This window comes from Tachyglossus aculeatus, chromosome 11 (assembly GCF_015852505.1).
Source record: "Tachyglossus aculeatus isolate mTacAcu1 chromosome 11, mTacAcu1.pri, whole genome shotgun sequence".
NCBI classification, from domain to species: Eukaryota; Metazoa; Chordata; class Mammalia; order Monotremata; family Tachyglossidae; genus Tachyglossus; species Tachyglossus aculeatus.
Genome location: NC_052076.1, coordinates 59,506,377 through 59,517,913, shown reverse-complemented (window position 1 = coordinate 59,517,913; position 11,537 = coordinate 59,506,377).

The window sequence follows — 11,537 nt, the reverse complement described above, 5'->3', positions numbered from 1 at the left end:
TTAATCCCCCTTTTACAGATGAGATAACTGAGGCACAGAGAAGTGAAGTGACTTGCTCAAGGTCACACAGCAGACAAGTGGCAGAGCTGGGATTAGAACCCTGGTCCTTCTGACTCCCAGGCCCATGCTCTAGCAACTAGGCCATGCTGTTTCACCTGTGATCTAATTTGGTCAGACCTTGGGAAAGTGATTTTTGGCTTCCCCATTTTTGGCTTTACCATCCTAGTCAGATGAGGAAGCGAGATTAATAGTTTACTAATGGATCTAGATCTGAGTACATCTCACTGTCCCTCTGAATGAGCTCACATTAACATGGCATGGAAAAGACAGTAAAGTAAAGGCCGCTGGAACTTGAAAGAGAAAGTGCTTAGGTGAATCATTTGTTAACTAAAACTAACGCTAGTCCTTTGTGATGGTGTACAATGATTATGTGATAATACAATACAATTTGAAGTTGGTTCCTATGCTAATAATAGTACTTATGTGATCATAATAATTATAATAACAATAATTGTGGTATTTGTTACAATGTACAATGTCAGTCACTGTACTAGGCACTGGGGAAGATGCAAGTTAATCGAGTTGGACACAGTCCCTGTCCCTCCTTGGGGCACACAGTCTAAGTAGGAAAGAACAAGTATTTAATTCCCATTTTACAGATGAGGAAAATCAGGCACAGAAAAGATATGTGACTTGCCAAGGTACACTGTAGGTGTACCCAGGTCCTCTGACTCCCAAGCTTGTGGTCTTTCCACTAACCCATACTGCTTCTCAATTCGAGAACTTTCTGTGGATATCTAAAAGTATCAGTTTGGCAATACGGTTCCTTTCGGATGTTGGGCAATTGTCTAATAATAGTCCCAGCACCACATTTGGAGGATCCTGTTACTTATGTCTTTAAGATTTAATCCTGGAGTCTGAATGCAAAATGCCTATCCATCATTCAAGGATAATGGACCACTAACACCAGCTTAATCTGGGTTCTAAAACCTAACTTGCCTTTAGAATAAAAGTAACATGTTTAATAAGTAACATGTCTTTGAAACCCGCCATGAATAAATGTCAACACTCCTTATTATCCATCATGAGCAATAAATTTTGGCATTAAATAGCTCTTTAGTAAAATGGGCAAGATATATAATCATGTCATGATTCTTGCATTTGGATACTTAATAAATAGTATTGGATGATATTGATTTATGATATTTGCTTCATTTTAGGGAGAAGTGCTGCATTAGCGAAAGAAATGTTTGCCTTGTGACTTTGTATCATAATCATAATTATGAGAAAAGCCAAGAAAGTGAAAATGTACAAAACAAAAGCGTATTTTATGCATGTGAACCTGAGGGCAGGATTTAAGCGCCATAATTTTTATTACTTAGCTATTTCATTCTTAAGTTACTGCAAGTGTTTTAACTGGATTCCTTTTCTTCAATTCATCATTTACAGACTCTTCAGAATGAAGGTTGGATTACGCCAGAGGGAAAGGAGGAAAAATCTCCCCAACCCCAATTTTTTGGCAACTAGAATAGCAGAAAATTACCTAGCAAATCTCAGATGACTTCAACTTTTCCCTTTTCCAGGCCCCTCAATTTTATTTTTTTTGTACTTCTTTTTTTAAGGTACAGTTGGATTCTCCTTCAGTATTCTGTCCATGGCCTAGATCCAAGGCCCTCTTGAATTCAACCTTGTAGGCAGAACCATGCTGTTTTTTTAATTTTTTAAAATTCTTACTGTTTAGGTTCAATAACTTAGTTGCATTAGATGGGCACTTTGCATTTAATTAATACTTCTAGTCATGATTCAACACAGCCAAGTCAGAAGATGACTGACTGTTCAAGCACTCAAGGCAACCCTGCCATGGCATTACTTCCTCTTGCCTGTCTGCTGATTGGCCTGGGGCACCACATACTGACAGCTGGGGCTTCTTGACAGATGCTGTGATGTCATTCAAGCACAGGAAGTCACATCAGGGCTCCTAGGGCAGACTGAGAGGCAGTTTGAGTGATCATATGTCTCCTTAAGTTTGGTTCTAACTAGGCATTTTCCTCATGCAGATTTAGGGCAAAGCCGATTCTTTCTTCTGAGATATTCTTTCCAAAAAAGTTCTCAACCCTCTTGCTGGCATGTCCATTGACAAGCCTTTTAGTTAAGAGTCATGTTCAAATAATAATAATAATGATGGTATTTGTTAAGCACTTAACTATGTGCCAGGCACTGTACTGAGTGCTGGATTTCAGTTAAATATATTTGAAGGTGGAAGACTCTTCCACTCAGTCAACTGTTTTTTGCTGTATGGTTGGGTCAAGTCCACATATTTTTTTTGATTCCATCTACCTGGGATGGTATGGTTGTTTTTGAAGATAAAGTTTCAGTGGAAAAATGAGCCCCAATTGGCAGAGGGCAAATCTACAGCCAAAGTGGCAACCTAAAATTAATGTGGAATACATTGTTTTAGACATAGCCAAAATTGAGGAGCAAACTAGTACTCATCCTACATCTGAACCCACTCCAAGGCCTGATGTTAGCACAGCCACTCAATCAAGAGGCTTTTCCATTTCTCCCAGCTCTGTCTATTCACTGTGCTCCTGCTCTGGTATTCTCAAGACTGTCCCTGGAATCCAGACAGATGTGGGGAGAGGAGAGTCCAGGGCCACCAGCACCCCTAGGCAGCAGCTGTCAATCTGGAGGGCACCCGGGCCAATCAGAAGGTCTACACAAAAAGATGCTTCAACTGAACCACCTTCCTGATTGAGTCTATTGTTTAGAAGCCTCATTATGCTAAATTATGACAAGAAGTATCAGTGATAAATCCCCCTACCAGTAGCAGACTAATAGGTAGATAACAGAAAACAGAGGGGAATTCCACCAAATTGTTTCAACCTAGAGTTAATTTGTTTTGTGCAGATTCAGCTTCTTCTTCATTTAGCTTGTGGGTGTAATGCTACTTTCAAATTCAGCTAGCTGTTGGATTCAATAATCACATAAAAATTCAAATCAGCGTATTTTTGCTTTTTTATTAGTACTATTAGAGCTTTTTTCATCTGTCTACAACCAAATTACAAATAAAAATTAAAGAATAAGATAACCAAAGTTTGGTGAATCAACATCCATTTTGAATTCAATATTATTGAAAATACGTTTTAAATTGAAGGCTAGTAAATAGAAGGGTCAATGAGATTGATCTCAGGCAGAGAAAAAATTATGTGACCAGGACTAGAAATTTTGAGATTCTACCTCAGATTTACAGATGTAACACTTTTGGCTTTGTGCCTCACAGGAAAACATGCAATAATAACTACAAGTTATTACTACTAAAGTTGGAATGACATTTCTGATGAATAAAAGTCTTACTAAAGAGAAGCTTAAGAGTTATTGTTTGAATCATGTAACCTATTTTTTAGAAGTATTTAAAACAAGAATTAAGAAAGAACCAGTAAGAAATGGATACAAATCTAGATTCCTATTTAAAATATAAAAAGTAAGTTACATTTTCCTGATGAGAAGCTAATTTAAAATTGCTTTGCTTTGTACAATTGAATAAACAGCTTTACAAAAGTGCTGAGGATGGGTATAAATAAAGATTTGAGTGGTGGGCTTGAATGATTTGGGGTGTCATTTAAACCAACTGGGAAGGGCTTGTTGGATGAGATGGGGTTTTAAGAGGCTTTTCAATGTGGGGAGAGCAGTGGGCAGTCAGATTTGGGGAGGCAGGCAGTTCAAGCCAGGGGAATTGCATAGGTGATAGGATGGGGTACAGTTAGATGGACAGCTTGAAAGGAATGAAGAGAACGAGCTGTGGAGTAGGAGGTGAAGAGAGCCAGTATGTAAGATGGAGAGAGTAAGTGGAAAAAGATTGGGAGGAATTTTTGCATGTCTGATGCTTCACAGATCTGCTTTCAATTATGACTTCTCTGAGGATAAGAAGACAAAAGAAAGCAAGCTGGAAACAATATATTTATATAGGCTTGCATATTTATGTTATCCTGATGTAGTTACCTATATTGTGCTACAGTTACCTACATTACACCAATTCTTCTTTTCAATATACATATGCACCTTTGGGGATCATCAAAGCCAGAATTTTGGGGCCATGGTAATAGTTTAGGGAACAGAGGCCATCAAAGCAATAGTTTAAAATGTTGACAGCCAGTACATAAATCAGTCCATTCTATATTCACATTAGATCTGTATAACTGAAATTTCATAGTGGTTTATTTGGTTCAAGATTTTACTGAAACTAATAAAAGCATTTAAGATTTGGTCAAATTAAAATCCCAAATGCATTTCTTAAAATGCAATCTAAGCACTCTTACTTCACTTAGACTATTCTCAATTTTATAATTTGTACAATTTACTTCTGAAAATCTCAAATCAGAGAAACACCATTCTTATCTCATTTGCATAATTTTAGCCAAATCTAGAAAAAATGTACAATTGATAGTCTTGTTGAAAAAGTTTAATTTTTATTTTGCGTTTATTTCATAGAATGTATTGCTGTTAAAGCTAACTAAATACCTGGTTGTAACACTCCTATTTTCCATTACAGCTTTTACTGTTTTTAGCTTTAATTCAATACATTTGTGCTTTATCAGTTAGCATCTGTTTCTACTTTTAAGTCAGGATTTCTTAATACATTTTGAGCAAATATTTGGAAATATCCCTATTTCAATTGTCATTAGAGACCATTTCCCAGAGACTGATTTCTATGTAGAAATGAAAACTTCAATGAAGAGAATAAGCAGAATTTTGAAAAAATCCATACTCAATAACCCAAAACCAATTCATTGTTCAAATAACATTAGGGTTGGGTCTGAAAGTGGAAAGCTTTGTTGTGTTATAAATAAATTTTCATGGACTCCCCATATGCCTTAATGGACTTTAATGATATTTCCAACAATCTAGAGGGGGAGACAGACATTAATTTAAATAAATAAATTATGAATATGTACAGAAGTGCTGTGGGGTGAATAAAGGGTGAAAATCCAAGTGGAAGGGTGATGCAGAAGGGAGTGGGAGAAGAGGAAATGAAGATCTAGTCAGGGAAGGCCTCTTGGAGATGGGCCTTCAAGATAGCTTTGAGGGTAGGGAGAGTGATCATCTAATGGATATGAAGAGGGAGGGCATTCCAGGCTAGAGGCAAGATGTGGGCGAAGGGTCAGAGACAAGATAGACAAGATCAAGGTACAGTGATTACGTCAGCCTTAGAGGAGTGAAGTGTGCAGGTTGGATTAGAAAATCAGCAAGGTCAGGTAAGAGGGGTCAAGGTGGCTGAGTGCTTTAAAGGGTCTGCTTGAGTCAGTTGCTGTTGAGCTTTCTGATGACCGGTTTCTTCTTTCTACTTCACTTCTGGGCTTCCTGGACTCTAGTAATCTCCTTAAGGATCCCACAGCAGCATTCATTCATTCAGTCGTATTTATTAAGCGCTTACTGTGTGCAGAGCACTGTACTAAGTGCTTAGAAAGTACAATACAGTAATAGAGACAATCCTCTGCCCAAAAAGGGCTTACAGTCTAGAGCGGGGAGACAGACATCAAAACAAGTACACGGGCATCAATATAAATAAATATAATTATAGATACATACATATATACATAAGTGCTGTGTGGCGGGGAGAAGGTGGGACAAGCAAAAGGGAGTGAGTCAAGATGACGCGGAAGGGAGGGGGAGCTGAGGAAAAGGGGGCTTAGTCTGGAAGGCTTCTTGGAGGAGGTGTGCCACTTGAGAGTAGGAAAGACTTATACGCTCTCTGCCAATCAGGTTTCATCAACCTGCGTCATCATCAATGGTTTTTATTGAGTGCTTGCTGTGGGCAGAGCACTATACTAGTGCTTGGAAGAATACAATGCAACAGAATTGGTGGATACATTCCCTGCCCTCAGTGCACTTACAGTCTAGAGAGTGTGACTGGCAAATCAAATTAAGGAACCTGTGTGACAAGTGGTGGGATGTCAAAGTAGAAGATACTTGGGGCTATGCAGAGTGTCATGAAACTATTAACTACTAAACATCTAAACAACAAATAAAGATATTATGTGGCCCTGTTCATGCCATCATGGTACCCCTGAAGAGTGAAGAAGTCTTTTGGCTTTTCATGGACAAGGAGGGAATCCTGAAGAGATGGCAAGAACAATCCAGTATTAATTATCATGGTATTTGTTAAGCACTTGCTATTTGCCAAGCACTGATAATCAGGTCAGACACTCAAGTCCTATTAGCCAAGCACTGATAATCAGGTCAGACATCCAAGTCCTTGTCCCATGTGGGGCTCATAATCTAAATGTGGGGGAGATCAGGTATTCAATCCCCATTTTACTGATAAGGAAACTGAGGCACAGAAAATTAAGGGACTCGCTCGAGGTCGCCCAGCAGGCAAGTGGTGGAGCTGGGATTAGAACCAAAGTTCTCTGACTCCCAGACCTGTGCTCTTTCTGTTAGGCTACATTGTTTCTCCTCAACACTCTCTACTATTGAAGATGAGACCCTGCAAATCATATCAAACTTTCCAACATGCTAAGGCGTGGACTTGTGCCAACTATTGGGAAGTCACCCCGGCTTAATCACTTCACTCTCCTAAATGGAAGAACGCCTAGACCCAATGGCATACCTGTTGAGACCTATAAATATGGAGGAGAAACCCTAAATCACCACTTAAATGGCATCTTCTCCAGAATGTGTCTGTTATATTGTACTCTCTTAAGCACTTAGTACAATGCTCTGTACACAGTAAATTCTCAATAAACACAGTTGTTTGACTGACTGATTGAAGACATGTCATAGGATCTTAAAGATGCCACCATCATCATCAACAGTGCTTGGCACATAGTAAGCGCTTAACAAATACCATAATCATCATCATCAACTTCAAAAAGAAAAGTGAAAGATCAGATTGTGGTAATTACTGAGGCATCTCACCATCCTCCATTGCTCCACAGAAGCAGTCTTGCCTAGTGGGTAGCTCACAGGCCTGAGAGTCAGAAGGACCTAGGTTGTGATTCTGCCTCTGCCGCTTGTCCGCTGCTTGACCTTGCCCAGGTCATGGGCAAGTTAAGGCCACAGAGCAGGTAAATGGCAGAAATGGGATTAGAACCCAGGTCCTCTGACTCCCAGAAAGCACTCTTTCCACTAGGCCAGGCTACTCCAACTCTCCACATTACTCCCCAACCCACCCTTTTTCCTCCAAAGCTAGTTTTCCCACTGTACCTCACTCTAAGCTCTCTCACCTCTATCCCCTCTCTCTCCACTGTTCTAAAACAGGGGCTTTAGAAACTCCTTTCCTCCTCAAATCCAACAGACCACAGTCCTGTCCACATTCAAAGCCCTCCTGAAAGCCCACTTCCTCTAACATGCCTTCCCCGATTAATTCCCAGCAACCCCCCCAAAAAAATCAGCCATCTCTAGCCCTTACATATTTACTTATGATAATAGTAATGCTATTTATTAAGTGCTCACTCTGTGCAGTGCATTATACTAAGCACTGGGAAAGAATGCACACATGGGATTTAGACAAGGTCCCTGTCCCTCAGGTTCTAAAACCTATTATCTGCACTATGTATGTACATTTCCTCTATTGTAAATTCAAAAGTACTTCGGAAATCACGTCTACTGCGGGAGGCCTTCTCTGATTTTTCCCTCATCTCTCCAACCTATACCCCATCCCTCAACAACTGCTACTTCAGGACTTCTCACTGTAGTGGACAGAGCACAGGCCTGGGAATCAGAAGTTCGTGGGTTCTAATTCCGGCTCTGCCACTTGTCTGCTGTGTGGCCTTAGGGAAGTCACTCCACATCTCTGGGCCTCATTTCCCTCATTTGCAAAATGGGGATTAAGACTGTGAATCCCATGTGGGACAGGCACTGTGTCTAACCCCATTTGCTTGTATCCACCCCAGCGCTTAGTACAGTGCCTGACACATAGTAAGTGCTTAACAAATACCACATTCATTATTATTATTATTATTATCACCTAAGCACTTCCATACTCAGCCCTCTCTGTGTAGCACTTATGTGCACATGTTCACCCTGTACGTTTTCCCTACCTGTAATCTATTTTATTGTCTGTCTCCCCTCTAGATTGTAAATTCCTTGCGCAGAGGGATCATTTGTACCAATTCTATTGTACTCTTCCAAGCACTTGGTGAGGTGCTCTGCACACAGTAGCCACTTAAATAATATTGATTGATAATGCATTCAATTATTAATTTTAAATCCCACTTGTAAATGCATTCATTTCTATCCCCTCTATTAGAATATAAGATCCTTGTGGAAAGGAAATATGTCATTTGCCTGATTTGTACTTGTTTTGTACTTCTCAAGAGCTTAGTTCAATTCACTGTACTCAGTGGGCATTGAATAAATGCTACTGCTACTATTACCCCCACTACTACTATCAATAATGTGATATAATTCTATTAGTAGAAGCTTTGTGAGGATTGAGACACAAGGTGGCAAAAGCAAAAATTGTTCCGGTCACTACAAACATCAAAGATGCCAATACAACAAGGGATAGCTTTTTGTGTGAGTGCACAATGCAGCCAAAACATCGGGTTCTGCTATGGCCTTTTCAGTTACACGTGCCCTCAGGTGAGTTTCACTATCAGTGGCATTTTACTTGAGCATGAAGAACAACTTTATACATTTTACTATATGCTTCCCCACGTGCCTAATATACTGTTCTGCACATGAGTGTTCAAAAATATCAAGTCAAAATGAAGACTAAAGATATTATGTGTAATAAATTGATGGTGTTTCTATCACTTCTATAAACTACAAGTCCATAAACTGATTTCTAGTAATATAATTCAGTCTTTACATAGTATATAGTAGTAAATGTTTCATAGTCATCTCTTACCTGGCCTTCACAACAACCTTGAGGTAAGTTGATTGTTTTCCCAAGCGATGGCAAAATGATTTTCTCTTCCTTCAGATCTATTTTTGTGATAAAATTGCTAAGGAGGAAGAAATTGAACCAATCAATCTGTTTCACTCAGATGTAAAGCATGGATATTTTCTTACTTATAAAATGCTTTGAGATTCCTCATGGAAGATGTTAATACAAATGTAAGAACTACTATTCATTCTATTTAGTAAAGTCCTTATCATTATAATAGTTTGGCAAATGATTGCAGACAGGGAATGTGTCTGCCAACTCTCTTGCATTTTATTTTCCGAAGCGCTTAGTAATCAATCAATCATATTTATTGAGCAATTACTGTGTGCTGAGTACTGTACTAAGCTTTAGGGAGAGTAATATATAACAGAATTGGTAATAATAGTAATAATAATAATGATGTCATTTATTAAGCGCTTACTATGTGCAAAACACTGTTCTAAGTGCTAGGGAAGTTACAAGGTGATCAGGTTGTCCCACGGGGGGCTCACAATCTTAATCCCCATTTTACAGATGAGGTAACTGAGGCACAGAGAAGTTAAGTGACTTGCCCAAAGTCACACAGCTGACAAGTGGCAGTGTTGGTAGACATTTGACTTTCCACCAAGGAGCTCACAGTCTAGTACAGTCCTCTGAATGGTAAGCACTCAATAAATACCAATGATTGATTTATTTTCCAAAGGAAAAGGGACTTGGCAAGTCAACACATGACCCTACAGAGACATCTCTGGTTCTAACAGTGTGCATTAATGAAGCATCATCAATAATCATAATAATAATCAAGAAAAATCGAGAAGCAGCATGCCTTAGCAGAAAGAGCTCGGGCTTGGGAGTGAGAGGACGTGGGTTTTAATCCTGGCTCTGCCACTTGTCTGCTGGATGACCTTGGGCAAGTCACTTAACTTCTATGTGCCTCAGTTACTCCATCTGTAAAATGGGGATTAAGACTGTGAGCCCTATACGGGACAAGCTGATTACCTTGTATCTACCCCAATGCTTAGAACAGTGCTTGGCACATAGTAAGCACTTAACTAATACCATGATTATTATTATTGTTATTATTAATAATAATTATTATTTTACATAGAAAGACTCTTGTTCTTGCACCACACCCAAGTGGCTAGATCACCATCCTGGGAGTCAGAAGGTCATGGGTTCTAATCACAGCTCTGCCATCTGTCCGCTGTATGACCTTGGACAAGTCGCTTCACTTCTCTGGGCCTCAGTTACCTCATCTGTAAAAGGAGGGTTGAGATTGTGAGCCCCACGTGGGACAGGAACTGTGTCTAACCCAATTTGCTTGTATGCACCACAACTCTTAGTACAGTTCCTGGCACATAGAAAGGGCTTAACAAATACTACAGTTTTATAAAACCACGAACATCTGTCCACCACTTCATTCAGTTGAGACCAAAGTAAAAACATATTTACAGACAATCAATCAGTAGTTTGGTACCCATTTGATTTTATTTATATCACCTTCACTAAATATTATTCAAATATTGTTTTTTGCTCCATCCACCCTTAAAATTAAACCTTGTCTTCCTGAGAGCCAATGATGGGCACCTTTAAATGATGAAAAAAGAAAAATCAACTCGAGCATTTTTCAAGACCTGCAGATAGGTGCAGGTTTACATGCAAAAGGTAAGTGGAACAATTTTCCATCACTTTAAAGTTTCTATTTTATGAAACATTTTGGGTACAGGACACTGACAACAGACGCAATTAATAAACGTGTCATACCAAATCAATGTTTAGTTTACCATTTTAATTAGCTGTTTTCAGTCTTGTAAGTGTATCCTTTGCAAGTACATCGCCGTAATTGTAGTTTTGGTTTGGTTCCATGTTGGTGCAGCGTGGCTTAGTGGAAAGAGCCCACGCTTGCGAGTCAGAGGTCGTGGGTTCTAATTCTGCCTCTGCCACTTATCAGCTGTGTGACCTTGGGCAAGTCACTTAGCTTCTCTGTGCCTCAGTGACCTCATCTGTAAAATGGGGATGAAGACTGTGTGCCCCACATGGGACAATCTGATCACCTTGTATCCTCTCCAGCACTTAGCACATAGTAAGCGCTAAACAAATGCCATCATTATTATTATTATTCCCTCATCTGGGAAATGGCGACTGAGACCAGAAGCCCCACGTGGGACAGGGCCTGGGCCCAACCTGATTTGCTTGGATCCACCCCAGCGCTTAGTCCAGTGCTTGGCACATAGTAAGTGCTTAACAGATACTCAGTTATTGTTGTTAGTATTATCATCACACAAAGCCGGGGGCTGTGGGGAAGTCGAGATTCTTGAGGGGCCCCGTTGGGAGATGGAGTTATGGGGGCTTAAAACATGGCTCCCCTCACTATTCATTCATTCAATCATATTTATTGAGCGCTTACTGTGTGCAGAACACTGTACTAAGCGCTTAGGAAGTACAAGTTGGAAACATCTCGAGACGGCCCCTACCCAACAGCGGGCTCACAGCCTAGAAGGGGGAGACGGACAATGTGGGGGGTTCATTCATTCATTCAATCGTATTAATTGAGCGCTTACTGTGTGCAGAGCACTGTACTAAGCACTTGGGAAGTCCAAGTTGGCAACATATAGAGACGGTCCCTACCCAACAGCGGGCTCACAGTCTAGAAGGGGGAGACAGAGAA